This window comes from Macaca mulatta, chromosome 9 (assembly GCF_049350105.2).
Source record: "Macaca mulatta isolate MMU2019108-1 chromosome 9, T2T-MMU8v2.0, whole genome shotgun sequence".
NCBI lineage: Eukaryota > Metazoa > Chordata > Mammalia > Primates > Cercopithecidae > Macaca > Macaca mulatta.
Window position 1 is genome coordinate 99245708 of NC_133414.1, and position 15188 is coordinate 99260895.

A 15188-nucleotide genomic window follows, 5' to 3' on the forward strand; every position below is an offset into this window, starting at 1 on the left:
GATTTCGTTAAAGCAAAGATTGGCATTCAAATGTCACAAACAGAAATACATACATTGAACTTGTAAGCCAGGACTTCTCAATCATAATACTACTGACATTTTGGACAAGGTAATTATTTGCTGTGTGGCCTCTGTCCTGTGCATTGTAGGATGTTTAGCAGTATCCATGGCAGTATCCACTAAGTGCCACTAGCACACCTCCCCACCCCCAGCTGTGACAATCAAAAACGTCCAAATACACCAAATTTTCCCTGGGGGGTTAAAATTACACCCTGCAGAGAACCACTGAGTTAAGCTAATTGCCCATAACAACTGGTTAAAGACTGTACTGATCTGATTTGGACTGGAGATAAGAAAGAGCTCTCCTAAAACCTAGTTTAGTGAAGATTTCTCATACACCATGCTATAGCTCCTTAACAGAAAGCACTTATTAAACTGGACAAAATGTACAGACTTCAAAATGTGACCATCTATCTTTTACCACATTGGTAATAGTAAATATAAAGTACCATTTCTCAGCTTAAAAGTTTTTAATTTTTAATTTTTTTTTCTGTGGACTCATCTGACTGAAAGTCTCTCAGCTTTTACACTAAGGTGAAGATGCCTATTGTTTTTGGACCACTGTTCAAATAACAGTTACTAGACACTCTCCAAAGCCTAATTACAGCCAGGCATAGTGGTTCACACCTGTAATCCCAGCACTTTGAGAGGCTGAGGTAGAAGGATCGCTTGAGTCCAGAAGTCTGAGTTCGAGACTAACCTAGACAACATAGTGAGACCTTGTCTCTGCAAAATATTAAAAAATTAGCCAGGCATGGTGGCACACCTGTAGTCTCAGCTACTCAGCAGGCTGAGGTGGGAAGACCGCTTGAGGTTGCAGTGAGTCGAGATCATGATGCTGCACTCCAGCCTGGGCAACAGAGCAAGACTCTGTCTCAGAAAACAACAACTAACCTATTTACCACATTCTGGATATGTGTTTAAACACAAACCCAGAAATGTGCATAATATTGCCTGAAGTAGTAGTAGTGACAGTAGTAAAAACAGCAGCAACAATAAAAGACTAGCAGCTAATATATACAATTTACTATCCGATTCTGCTTTAAGCACTTTACATGGATTATATAATTTAATCCTTCAACTTCTTCAACAGCCCTCTAAGGTAGGTACTATTACTATTATTCGTATTTTCTGAATGAAGAAATAGAGGCATAAAGAGCTCAAATAACTTTCCCAGGATCTGGTTTTGGAGTCTCTATTTGTAACCACTATCTACAAAGAACAATGCAATTATCATCTCCTTGGTTCCAAATACTCTATCTCTTGTACTGGGTGAAGTTTTTCCCACCAGCTGTATCATATGCCTTTGTCAAGGCACACTATTGACACCTTGCTCAAGTCTGACATTATGCCACTGATCATCCCTCTTTAGGGACAAGACATAAACTCATTCACCTATACTGCTATCCAATTCATATTTTTCCATCTTGAGTAAAGAATACACATACCACTTTATTAAATGTTCTGATAAAGCAGACATTGCATATCTATGGCAATGCCCTGATATATTTGTCCAGTAACATTATTAAAAAACAAATGAAGTTAATTAGACATAAATAATTCTTAGCAAACATACGCTACACACTGATCATCACTTTTATTTTTGTGACCATTCTTTTAAAAAAATGTGATCTACAATTCTGCTAGACACCAACATAAGCCATGAATCTAAAGTTTTCAGAATTTACCATTTCCCCATTTTTGCAAATGGACTCTCTGGCATGCTTCCCCTTCTCCATGATTTTTCCAAGATTACTCCCAAGTGGTTTTATCATCACACTGGCATGTTCTTTCAACATGCTCAAGAATTCAGGTCACTTAAAGCAGTTAGGATTTAGAGTGGTTTAAGGAAGTGGGTAGGTGTTCTGTGTCAAATAGATGGTGCAGGTGATGAGGTGGGGCTGTGAGCAATGCCTAGTCCTGGAATAGATGCCGTATTTCATGGTCTTCGATGAAGGTGGCATTGTTCTCTTGTATGATGACATGCCAACAGATACTCCGACAGATGGACTCTCTCAGAATTGGATGTTCTGATCAGACACGCTGAGACTTTCTCACCTCCACATAACTAGTTTTAGCGCTCACAGTGTGCCTTTCATGAGCTCACCATTCTTAAACAGATTCAACGCTAATCTAGGTGCTAACATAAATTTAAAAATATTTCAGTTAGCATATAAAACACTGCAGGTATGCACTCACACACAGGGGATTCAACTAGAGAAAGCCTGAGTTGTACATGTGAGGCGCAGGAGGAAAATGCACACACTGAACTAAAAAAGGTCTTCAGAAAAAAAGTAGAAGAAAGTTACCGGAGATCAGCAACACTAAGGCAGCCACTTGCATTAACGAGCTCATCAACAGTAGGACTTTCTCAGTTAATATTTGAAAGCCGTAAGCTTCTAGAGTAAATGTGTAATTCCTTGAACTTTGATAATTTGGTGCTGGGACAATGAGGCGCTTTTAAATCACTTAAAAATCTGCTTTGAACCAAGAACCTCCTCTGGATCATTTCAAACAGAAAAATCAACACTATTTTAGGAGCAATTGGAGTCACATAGGAAAAATAACCAACCTTAAATGCTAACTTCCAACATCAAATTAACTAGCTGTGAAATTTGGAGCAGGTAATACAACCTTACGGAGCCTGTTCTTCAACTATAAAACAGGGATAATAATACCTCCAGTTCTTAGGCCTATTGTGAAAACTAAATGAAGTAACGTATACAAAGCATCTCAGTACCTGATAAAAGAGATCCTTAAATATTCAGCCTTTATACAACTATTAGGTGAAACTAATAAAATTCCAAATTTAATAATCTCTTTGGATTTTAGGCATCTTAGAGATATAATAAAATATTGTTCCATTCTCACCACCTGAGGGGGCCTTTCCAACTGCCTCAGTGGACTTGAGAACAGGGGACTTAGGCCATTTCTCCCAAGATTACAGGCTGTTTCTCAAAGAGGATTCTAGGCTGTTACCTTTCACACAGAGGCATTTGATCAGTTCAACTCGGAGCAAAAGAGACTTAACAATTAGCCTATGAGCTTGAAAACAGTGTTACTAGGAGCTCATAGGGTAATTTAAAGTTTCTAACAAATTATTTTAATCATTCCATTTAGAAGTGGTTTCTTTCCAGGGAAGTTTCCTTTATAGACCTTAAAAAAAAAAAAAAAAAAAAAAAGCCAGCTGCAAAGAATTTTCTTTCTCTCTCTAAAAAAAGCCAGCTGCAAAGAATTTTCTTCCTCTCTCCATGACAGTCTATCTTTTGACTGCATCCCAGTCTGTATCTTCATAAATGCAGGAGTATAATGATGCTATTCATGACTTGGTCATTCATATTCATAACTTCATAATTCAGTTTACAATTCTTCTCACCATCCTTTATGTTACTGGGACATCTTTAACCTGTCTTTCCTGTACACAATCAGTGCTGCTGATCGTGGTAACTTCCCTGTTGCATTGTGTATATCCTCAGTCGTCACGGGATTCCGCTTTCCCTGTCCCCCACCTCCCCAAACTCTTGCAAGAAAATAAGTTACTCGGCACTATACAACTCCACTAATTTCTGTGTAGAAAAGCAGATTTTTTAAGAGGCTCACTGGACTTATTTCTACATAAATTTAAAAGTGGTAACTCAATTGGATAAAAATGTTATGATAAATATTCGTAGCATTCAGGGTAACAGAATTTAGTCTCCAGATTTCCTATTTTGGTACAACTACACAAAGCAAACACAAATAGGAAAAAAAAGGCAAATGTCATGCATTCTTCTCCATGTATTTATTGACAGATTCCACAAGAGCGATTACCTGGCCACACTAAACGGGAATCACGGTTATGGAGTAAACACGATCAGTCCAAAACACAGGGGCACGTGCTTTCTTGTGGCACTTAATACCAAGCTCATTCACAAGCCAGCTTCCACCCAACCAAAGGAGTTGGCAAAAGGTCTGTTTCGTACAGGGACCGGAGTTTGAGAAAGTGACTACTTCCCCAAAACTTACTAACCAAATTAGACACAATCCCATTCTCTCAAAAACCGCCATTAGGAAAACTTGATAACCCCAAGCAGAAACCACCCCCATCCTTGGTTCTCACGCCATAGCAGTTAGCATCACGCAATATAAAGAGCACTTGTTGACTGAGCCTACCCATATCCTGACCCACTGCTTCAGCAACTGCACTGAACCGTCTCAGGTGTAAATAGCTAGTGCCTATTTGGTCATTAAAGCGCCATGCAGGAAAAATAAAGATTTCCCTTACTTCGCCGTAGTAGAAGAACTGGCACTGATTGCGGTATTTTAATCGGTCCCCACCGTCTGTGAGTGTATTTTAATGAACCACAGCATCTCGGGAGCAACACTTACGGTCTCTCCTTCCCCGAGGCAGTGTCTCCTGGAAAGTTCCTGGGGCACCAAGTTTGCGCGCGGCTCCTCGCGCTCAGGGTGCGCGCAGCCAGCCCTGGCGCGGGCGGAAAGGCAAGCGCAGTGAGTGGCGCGGAGACCCCGGGCGCGGCGACCCCGGGCGCGGCGACCCCGGGCGCGGCTCTTGCTGGGCGCCCGCGCCTGGATCGGTCCCGGCGGTCCCGCTCCCCTGCCTGCCCCGCCCTGGTGCTGGGACAGCGGCGCTGCGGAGCCAGGCGTCCGGAGTTGGGGGGCGGCAGGCGGATGCGCTGATCCTCTCCCGGGGTCAACTGCGAGCTGGAAGCCCAGCCCGACCTCAGAGGCTCCAACAGCGAGGTTGGCGGGTGTGGCCCCGCAGCAGAGGGTTTTTGGAATGCAGGGTGTGGCCCTCTACCACGGCAAAAAAGAAATGAGTCAGCCCGTTCAATCCTAACCAATAAGCACGTTCAGTGTCGGTTAAGGCGGAACTTTCCTTTCTTGATTTATACCAAGCTTAGCAGACTTTCACAGCCTATTCTTTACGCCTTTGACAACTTCGACATAACTTCTAGAAAAGGGTAGGTTGCCTTTGAAAACGCTTGAGAAACAAGGATTAATCTGACGAAGGATACTTCAGTGGATGTACATTAGTTTCCATTAGTAAAAGTTCTTGAGTTAGGCAGAGATATTGGGTGCAAAGAGCGTGAGACCTGGGATCAAAGCAGATTTGGATCAGACCTCTGACACTGTATGGCCTTGAGTAAATTGATTATCATCAATGAGGGGGCTAAAATGCCCACCTAACAGTTTACAGATTGCGACAGTCCCCCCATATGCAGTTTCGCTTTCTGCTGTGTCTGTTACCTGCCCGGCTTCAGTTGCAGTCTGAAAATATTAAATGGAAAATTCCAGAAATAAGCAATGCATAAGTTTTAAATTTCATGTCATTCTGAGATTGTTAAAATTGTTATATTTTATCATTAGTTACTGTTAATCTCTTACTGTGCCTAATTATAAACTTCACCATAGGTATGTATAGGAAAAACCATAGTATATATAGGGTTCAGGACCATCGAGGTTTCAGGCATCCACTGGGGGCTTTGGAACATACATACCATCTGGGGATAATGGGGGAACTACTGTATATGTAACAATACATGCAAAGCATTTACCACAGTGCTGGATGTAGAGTAGGCACTCAAAAAATGCTGTCTTGTCCCTCTGAGCCCTGAATACGAATCTCCAAAATTGTAAACAAACTGGCTCGTAATTTTCAAAAATTGTTTCCTATATTAAATGTCTAAAGAATTTTAGAGCTGAAATAGTTCTCTGGTATTCCCTGGTCTGAGTCCTTTATTTAAGTGGTGAGAAACTTAAGAAGCTTTAGGTTTAGGATTCTTGAATTTGGTATTCTTACTCTACAATAGAAAGTTTATTGGTAGCAAATAAGGCTTAAAATTGGAATGATTTCATTTAGGTCACAGGTAAACCTACTTCTAAAAAAGTATGAGTGATTTTTGGAAATATTCTATCTGGGTCACTGTGCCCTAAACATTATTTTGTAATAAAAATACTTAAAAGAAACTTTATTAAGGAATTGGCAAATTACAGGGGGCTACAGAAGTGCTAATTCCTGAGGGCCCATTAAGAAATGAGTTGATTGCCAGTGCCAAAAGAGAGTTTCTAGATGGGAAGAAAAAAAAAATGTTAAGTTACAAATTAAACGTTCTTTGCTTTGGAGATCTCCTGAGCAAAGATCTCTTTGTTTAGAGTCATTCCACAGGCCAAGGTTTCTTGAAAATACTCATTAGCCAAAGATAAGATCTAAAGTGAGATCAACAAAATGCTGTTCTTTTCTCCAAAGCAGCACAGGAGAGTGGAAAGAACACTGCACAAAAAGTCAAGAGCTCCCTTCTTGGTCTCGGCTCTGCCAATAAGTGACAGGGTGAACTGCTTCATCTCTCTCTGAGGATCTCTAAGAGTGTTTCCAGTTGGAAACCAAACTATGGTCAAAAGAGCAGAAGCAAGATTGGCCTACAGCCCCACATTTATCCTTAGCAACAGGTACTTAACATATTAAGTTGGGTCTGTCTCCTAGATGATGAAGCTGTCAAATCTCTCTTGACCCTCATATTCCTCATAAAGGTAATCTTACTCTCCTAGACACTTTAAGTTAAATTCTGGAATCATCTGAGCTCCCTCTTTTCTCTCTTGACAGTTCACTACCAATAGGTGTAACATGAAGGCTACTTTCATATCTGGACCATTTTTTTCCATTCCTGGTTCAGGCATGCATCCCCTCTGCCTGAGTCACTGAGGCTGAGCATCTTCCAGCTGTTGTTCCAGCAGGCGGGCCCCTCCCTCTATGCCTCTCAACACATCATCATCATCATCACATGACAAATGTCAAAGTCGAGCATGCCATCAGGTCATAAACCTTTTCCTCTCAGACAATTAGATAATTTTATAGTAGAGATCAAAAGGAACACAATTTGCTTTACGGGCAGCTTTCCTCAAACATTCATGTAAATTAATGTGTATTTTTAAGAGCACTGATTTTCTGTTTATATAATTGTTACAGTGAGCTATACTGGCTGAACTGATAATACGTTGGCTGTTATATCAAGGGCAGCAGCTCTTTTACATGAGAAGACTACATAAAGCTTAAGTGTATATGAACAACTCAATAAACTTCTTAACACTGTAGTCTAAAAAATACAATTGTGTTTGTGTGGACATAGCGAGATATTTTGAGATCTATGATGGAGGAAGGGAAAGGCAGCACAGACAGGAAAGAGAGATGATCTAGTTTGTTTGTACTGTTTAGGATCCAGCCAAGCTTAACATTCAGAGTAGGTGTTCTCTCCAGGAAGAAGGAAGGCTTCATGAATATGTTCAGCTGCAACCATAAAGCACTTAAAAGATGTTTCCAATAATCCTTATGCTTCACAAATAAGAACAACACTGTGACCAATGTGGTTAGAACATTCCCACAAGAGAACAGGATAACTGGTTCTAGGATGCCTTTGTTGTCTCAAATTAAAATTCAAAGTACACAGATTCTAAATATATAGTTACCAAAAAAGAGTGACGGTGAACCTGCGGGTCCAGTGCCATGACATTTATAGGCACTCGAAGCCTGGCCTTTACCTCTGCAACCCCTGCTCTTAAAAACCCTCTGCCAAATAACCTGCTGGTCCACTCCTTGTTCTTCTAAAGCAGAGGGCACATTACTAGCACCATACCTAGGGACAGTGAGTGCTTACCATTTTATGTTGACTTGTCTTCCACTTTAAATATAGGTTTAACTTTCTCAGAATCAGGGCTCAGTCAGTTTCAAATTCCATTCCCCACCTGAATGGCTCCCACTGGTGGCAGGAGATAAAACTTAGAGACGCTCCTCACTTTCCCACCACTTCCTTAAACAGACTGTTCAGACATTTGCCTGCAAATTTAAACTGACCACCTCTCAGTCATAACATGACCTCCTGGAACTAGCACCTGCTTGCTTTAAACCCACCAATTAAAGCTCCCCTTAGGAAACATATTTGGATGACACACTGGACCCCAATAAGATGTTGGCCCATGGGTCTCTTTATCTTTGCCTGTGCTCCCTGGCCTATGTAGTGGAGACGGTGGGGGCCTCTGAGTGTGCCATGTACACTCAAGGGTCTAAAAATTCTTGAACTTTCACATTGTGGTTGGGAGCCGTGCTCATCCCTAGTGGAGAGGCTGCCCCAAAGGGACCCATGCAGGGGCCTCCCATGTTGGTGCTCTTTAGTCCAGGCCTCGCAGCTGCTGGGTGGTTACCAGCTAAGGTGACAGAGTTTCATTCAAAGCACTAGGCTCTCACCATGCCCCCTGCCTGACAACCTTCTTGCATCCTTTTTACTACATATCCCATTCCAGGCCACTAAAACCCTTCCTTCTCCTAGAACTTGTGTCACTGGCAAAAGCCCTGGGGATCTCTCCTCTCCTCCAAATACCTACAGATCTTATTCTTTATACTTCCATTTCACAACTAACACAAGGTGTTAGCATCCTTCCTTCTTTTTGAGATCCCTGACCTTTCACTCTCAGCAGACAGTCAAAATCCATCTGAGGTAGACATTGTGTTTCTGAGCCTCTGTATCCCCCAGGGCCTAGCAGATTCTGAATAAATAGTCATTGTTGTTGATATAATGATGCTTAAGTTATATAACAGCCACAAAGGAGAAAAGAAAACGTTCCCTTTGCTGACACATCAAGAATAAACAAATATTATAGCTGTTCAAACCAGTTGGCAAGCAGAACCCAAGCAGCAGATGCGTTTCTGTGCTCTTCATGGCATGTTCCAACAATACAGAATGCTACTGAGACAGCAAATCTGATACTTCCTAAAAGGAAGTGGAGTTTACAAAACAGAGTTGTCATGTAAAATCCCAGTTCCCCAAACACGAATCCATTGAAGAGAACAGAAGCAGCAAATCATTCTATCTTCCCTTTCAAATAAGGAACACATAGATACATATTTGATAATCTTGCCAAAGTACCAATTCTTCCTTAAATGTAAACATCTCTCTGAACCACAAACATCTGTTTACCAACAGATGCTCCTAACCCATAATGGTAGCAAAGGACAGTTCTTCAAGACAATTCATAACTCCTAGAACTGTCATAGGTATACATTTATTATATGGCATTTGCATTATATGACATCATAGGTATATAAAAGTTTTACGATATTTGCATTAGAGCAAGCCTCTGTCAAAAGAGCCGTTACCACCCGCACATACATTCATTCACTGGTATCCTTTGATTAGCATTAACATATTGCTTCTTTGATGACAGATGGGGAAAAAAACACTACCACTGTTCTCAAAAGGCTGTGTCTGTCCTATTATGCAACTAAATAATGTATTAAAATTGCCCATGACAAAGGTACTGACTTTCTAAATAACTACTCCAAGTATAAACAACCAAATGAATTAGTCAGCAGTGTTTAACTTGCAGGTAACAAAAATGGCACTTGAGGCATCACGGGCAAAAGCAAGGTGAGCCACATTGGCTCTAAATATCCCAGCAAAAGGAAAGCCACAGGGGCAGCTGGGCACGAGGATCAGCTCAACACGAACTGCACCAGGACAAGATAGCATCTTTGTTTCTGGTGCTTTATCATTGGCTTTATCCTTCATTCTTAAAGTGTGCCTTTTCCCACTTAACTCCTAGCTCTGCCTCCAAGACAGACAATTCCTCCTTTCACAGTTGCAATTTTAAAAACTGCAAGAAAAACTCACGGGTCCAGTTTGGAGCCATGTACTCCTAACTGGCTGGTCTACACTAGGACCACCTGGTTGGTTTGGTGAGAGGAGCAGTAAGTTCTCTAGAAGAAAATGGGTTTAACTCTCAGAAGTAGAAGGAAGGTCTTGTTTACCCCAAACACATCATCATCTATCAAGAAATTCCAAGCCATCGTCAACCAGGTAATAAATTACATTCTAAAAGTTCACTTCTAGAGTCAAAAGTCAATGAACCCTTCTTAGACAAGGTGGCATGGGAAAAAAAATTAAGTCCATGAACTCTTATGTAACACTTGGAATACCTTTCACTTGAAAGCTGGCTTCTCTGGCCAGTCCTTAAAAACCTATTTAACTCATAATTTAATGAAATTATATGTCAATGAAATAGAATGCTGAATAATATTTCTAATACTGTACTCAAACTCCATTCATGACATTGTTCCTAAAGGAAAATGTATTTGAAATTCCATTTAGAACAAGAAAAACATGTTCAATTTAATGCATTTACCGAGTACCGACTAATGACAATGGCTTTCATTTTATACACATTATTTTACATTTAATCCATATACAACACTGCAAGGCAGATATTAACAACTACACTGAACCCACAAAGAAACAGTCCAGAAAGGTATATATGTCCAAGCTCAATCATCAAGACAAGTCAGAGCCAGCTGCACAGCCATGTTTGTCTGACCTGAAAGCTGGGACTATTGTGTCTAATACAAAGAGCAGCTAGCTAGGGGTGGGCTCACAGATGAGAAGATTGAGAGTGAATGTATCAGATTCTGTGTAAATACCTAAAACGTGAAGGAACTAGAGAGCAGTCACAGTCACTAGCCAGATTTAACTTTCTATTTCTTAAAAGAAAGTACTTCTCTATGGCTGAATACAGAAAAATATTTCTCTAGGTAGGCTTTAAGCTACCTGATCCTTGTACTTACATGAAGATCATTTGAAAATCAATGATTTGTAAATAGTATCTTCATAAAAAGTGTCTTTTGCCCTGTTAAAAAAAGAAGGTACTATCTATATATCTATATTAAAATACCTGTCTAAAGTGTTTTAACCTAGGAAATACCATTCTGGACATTGGCGTTGGCAAGGAGTTTATGACTAAGTCCTTGAAAGCAATTGCAACAAAAGCAAAAGTTGACAAGTGAGAATTAATTAAAGAGCTTCTGCACAGCAAAACAAACTATCAACAGAGTAAAGAGACACCCTACAGAATGGGAGAAAATATTTGCAAACTATGCATTTCACAAAGGTCTAACATTCAGAATCTATAGGGAGCTTAAACATTCAACAAACAAGAAACAACCCCATTAAAAAGTAGGCAAGGAACATGAACAGACACTTCTCAAAAGAAGACATATGAGCATAGCCAACAGACATACAAAAAAATGATGAGCCATCACTAATCATCAGAGAAATACAAATCAAAACCACAATGAGATACCATTAATCACAATGGCTATTATTAAAAAGTCACACCAGTTAGAATGGCTATTACTAAAAAGTCAGAAAATAATATGTTGGCAAGGTTGCAGAGAAAAGAGTATGCTTATCCACTGCTGGTGGGAATGTAAATTAGTTCAGCTACTGTGGAAAGCAGTTTGGCGATTTCTCAAACAGCTAAAAATAGAATTACCATTTGATCCAGCAATCCATTACTGCATATATAATCAAAGGAAAATAAATCATTATACCAAAAAGACGCATGCACTTATATGTTCAATGCAGCACTATTCACAATATCAAAGACAGGGAATCAACCCAGGTGCCCATCAACGGTAGACTGGATAAAGAAAATGTGGTACATACATGCCATGGAATACTACACAGGCATAAAAAAGAATGAAATCATGTCCTTTGCAGCAACATGGATGGAGCTGGAGACCATTATCCTAAGTAAATTAACGCAGAAACAGAAAACCAAATACCACATGTTCTCACTTATAAGTGGGACCTAAGCATTGGGTGCACATGGATATGAAGATGGGAACAACAGACATCGAGGATTACTAGAGAGGGGAGGAAGGAAGGGAGGCTGAAAAACCACCTATTGAGTACTATGCTCACTACCTGGGTAATGGGATGAATTATTCTCCAAACCTCAGCATCACGCAATCTACCCATATAACAAACCTGCAAATGTACCCCCTGAATCTGAAATAAAAATGGAAAATTTTTAAAAAGCTGTGAATATTTAAACATGTTTTGTAGATCAGGTTGACAAGAATGAATAAGTCTGACATTTCTCATTACATTAATTTGAGGTGTGCAAGTTAAAACTCTTTTTTGCCTGAAGACACTCTGGCAATGTGTATGAAAATAAAAAGTATGCATCCCTTTAATTATATCTGGAAATATATCCAAAAATATATGTACAAAGATATTCATTGATATATCATCTGTAATAGAGAAAACAGGAAACAATCTAAACATACATCACCAGGATATTAATTAAAATAGATATAATAATAAAATGGAGTGGTATGTATTAAAAATTACAATATTGATTTAGAGAATGTGCTGTAGCACATTGTTAAGTGGATAAAAATGATTTAATGAAAAACAAAAGTAAAAAAAGATTCACCAAAATGTTAACAGAATCTGGGGCTGATTTTCTACTTTCTTTACATTTTTCTGTGTTGCTTGAATTCTCCAAAATAAAAGTATTTTTTGCTTATAAAAATCTTTTAAGAGAAAATTAAAATTGGAAAAAAACAACTAACACTAATGTGACTCAGGTCTGCCAAAATAAATGCGGTGGACACATTTATCAATATTAATGGTATTTCATACCTTTAAAAAATCTGGTTATGCAGTATTTAATATATACAAGTGAATACGGTTACCTGTTTGGTATGAAATATAGTATTAAAGTCACACCCATGAAGTCACCACCCATCCTATGAAGCAGACCTCACTGAAACATGGCAGCTCTCTGAGTTCCCCTTCCCTTGTCTAACTGAGGCTGACAACCATTTCTTTCTGTACATGTTGGACAACAAGTTTGAAAGCCCCTGGTCCAAGATGTTGCTTTAATAATAAATTAACCCTGTGCCTTTTGAAATCAAAGTAGAATGGTGGTCAGAAGTAATGAGACAGAAAACATCAGAATTCAATCAGGAAGAAAGGGGAACAGCTAAGTCATACATGGGCTTAACATAGAAACCACTAGTCAGACAGACCTCTATGAGCTCCTGATTTCACCCCATACTCCAAAGCCAGGACTTGCCACTAGTAACATGAAATTAAGTTGGATTGCTTTGACACATGTCAGGTAGTAAGACACGGTGATCTAAAATTATGAGAGAACAACTCCAAATTATTCTAAATTGAAATAACGGAAAAAAGCACCCCAATTAACAACGAACTCCATTTCACACATCACGGAAAAGAGAACCACTAACTTGAAGGGAAACAAAATAAATCAAAGAAAACAATAGAAAGTTACTAATACCTTAACTTTGTTGTAATAGTATGTTAAGCACTTTATAACAGAAAAAAATTAATATATCATCTGTGAAATTAAAGAACTTACCGCTGGGCCCGGTGGCTCACGCCTCTAATCCCAGCACTTTGGGAAGCCAAGGTGGGCGGATCACGAGGTCAGGAGATCGAGGTCATCCTGGCTAACACGGTGAAACCCCGTCTCTACCAAAAATACACAAAATTAGCTGGGCGTGGTGGCAGGTGCCTGTAGTCCCAGCTACTCAGGAGGCTGAGGCAGGAGAATAGCGTGAACCCGGGAGGCGGAGCTTGCAGTGAGCGGAGATGGCGCCACTGAGCTCCAGCCTGGGTAACAGAGCCAGACTCTGTCTCAACAACAACAACAACAACAAAACATACAATGTGTGTCAAACAAAGAACATGTACCCTAAACCAGTGAATGAGTCCGTATAAATTGACTGAAAACTACAAATCGAGAATACAGCAGTCTAGCATGTAGTACACTTTAAATGGCACAGTAAATACAAGGTAAGGAAGAGGGGAAAGAGAAGGTAAGCTGAACTAATCAAAAGCAATGACCCTTAACATCTAAGGTCGACATACAACAAAGTGGGGACACTACATAAACACAGGTCACCGAGGATCAAAGCACATCCTTCATCAGCACCCAACATTGTCTACCTTGTTGGATAGCCACTTGAACAAATAGCACCACACCATATTCTTCGATTCCTGAAGGCTGGGTCCAGGGCTTGGGTTATTTTAAGCCTCCAGAAATCTACTTTGACGTGGACTATGTTCTACAAATGTTTGAAGAAAAAAATAAAGGGTCATCCTGATCGACTCTAAATACCTTATTTGAATTGTTAACCTCTGATGAAGGTTGAAATCTTCAATGAAGGAGAAAGACAGCAGTGGAACGGTTGATAGGGAATTCTATCCCTCGAGATAAAAAGGCTAAGCTGTGTGTGAATGAGAGAGAGGGAGAGAATGTGTGTGTGTGTGCATGTGTGTGTGCGCGTGTGTGTATTAGGCCTGAAAGAGAGAGGATGGTGCCTAAAGTGAGAAAAAAGAGTAGATCAGTTTAGGCTGACTTATACTGCAGGAACAAAATGTCCTCAAATTTTGGAGGCTAACAATGGAGTAAGGCTTATTTCTAGTTCCTGTCTGGCTCCTTGCAGATAAGCTGTGGCTGGACTCCATGTCCTCTCCAGTCAAAGATCAGGGCAGAAGGAACACCCCTAACTGGGGCATGCTAGTCTCATGGCAAAGAAAAGAGAAAGATGGCAGAACAGGCCATACCTATTAAAGTTTCTGCTCAGAAATGACACAAATTATTGTCACTGACATTTCACCTGCCAAAATAAATCCTAGAGGATTTATTTGGCCAAGCTAGCCATGGGGCATCAGCCTTCTGTAGAGTAGGAAAGTATAATCCTTTCACAGGGACGGAAGGTGTGTAGAAAGGAGCAGCAAGTGTTCTGACAATAATATAAGCTACCACAAAAAGAATGGAAAACGGCTGGAGCTGAGCTTTCTTCCCTCCTGTAATGATAGAAGGTGTCCTGCTATAAAAAGCAGTCCCTCCATTTCTGTGGTACTTTATGCTGTTCTCATAATCTTTCAGATACTGCCTTATTATCTTTACAACTATCATAGCAATGTTTCAAGGCCTCAGCAGTGCCTGAACTGTAACACCAAATCTGGTGCTCTCTCACCCACCTTAGGGAAGTCAGCCTTTCAGGCACCTGCAAAATGCAGATAATCCCAGACTCTTCCTAAAAAGACTATTAACAGACTAAGTACAATAATTAACAGAGGCTCCCCAATTTAGGATGAGGTTACATCCTAAAAAACCCATCATCAAAAATGCTTTTACTACACCTAACCTACCTAACACCATAGCTTAGCTGACCCCACCTTAAATATGCTCAGAACACTTACATTTGCCTAAAGTTGGGTAACATCATCCCAAAAAAAGCCTATTTATTAAAGTATTGAATATTG

The 15188-nt window shown here is 40.1% G+C and overlaps 1 protein-coding gene across 50 annotated transcripts in view; it reads right to left on the reverse strand.

Moving 5' to 3' along the window:
- Positions 1-15188, reverse strand: part of SGMS1 (sphingomyelin synthase 1) — a 314409-nt gene that overhangs the window by 101722 nt on the left and 197499 nt on the right. For 7 of the 50 annotated variants that reach the window (XM_077945160.1, XM_077945136.1, XM_077945152.1 and 4 more), the window contains one exon: positions 13273-13385. The gene's annotated coding sequence lies outside the window, so the exon portion shown is untranslated. 50 annotated transcript variants of the gene reach the window in all.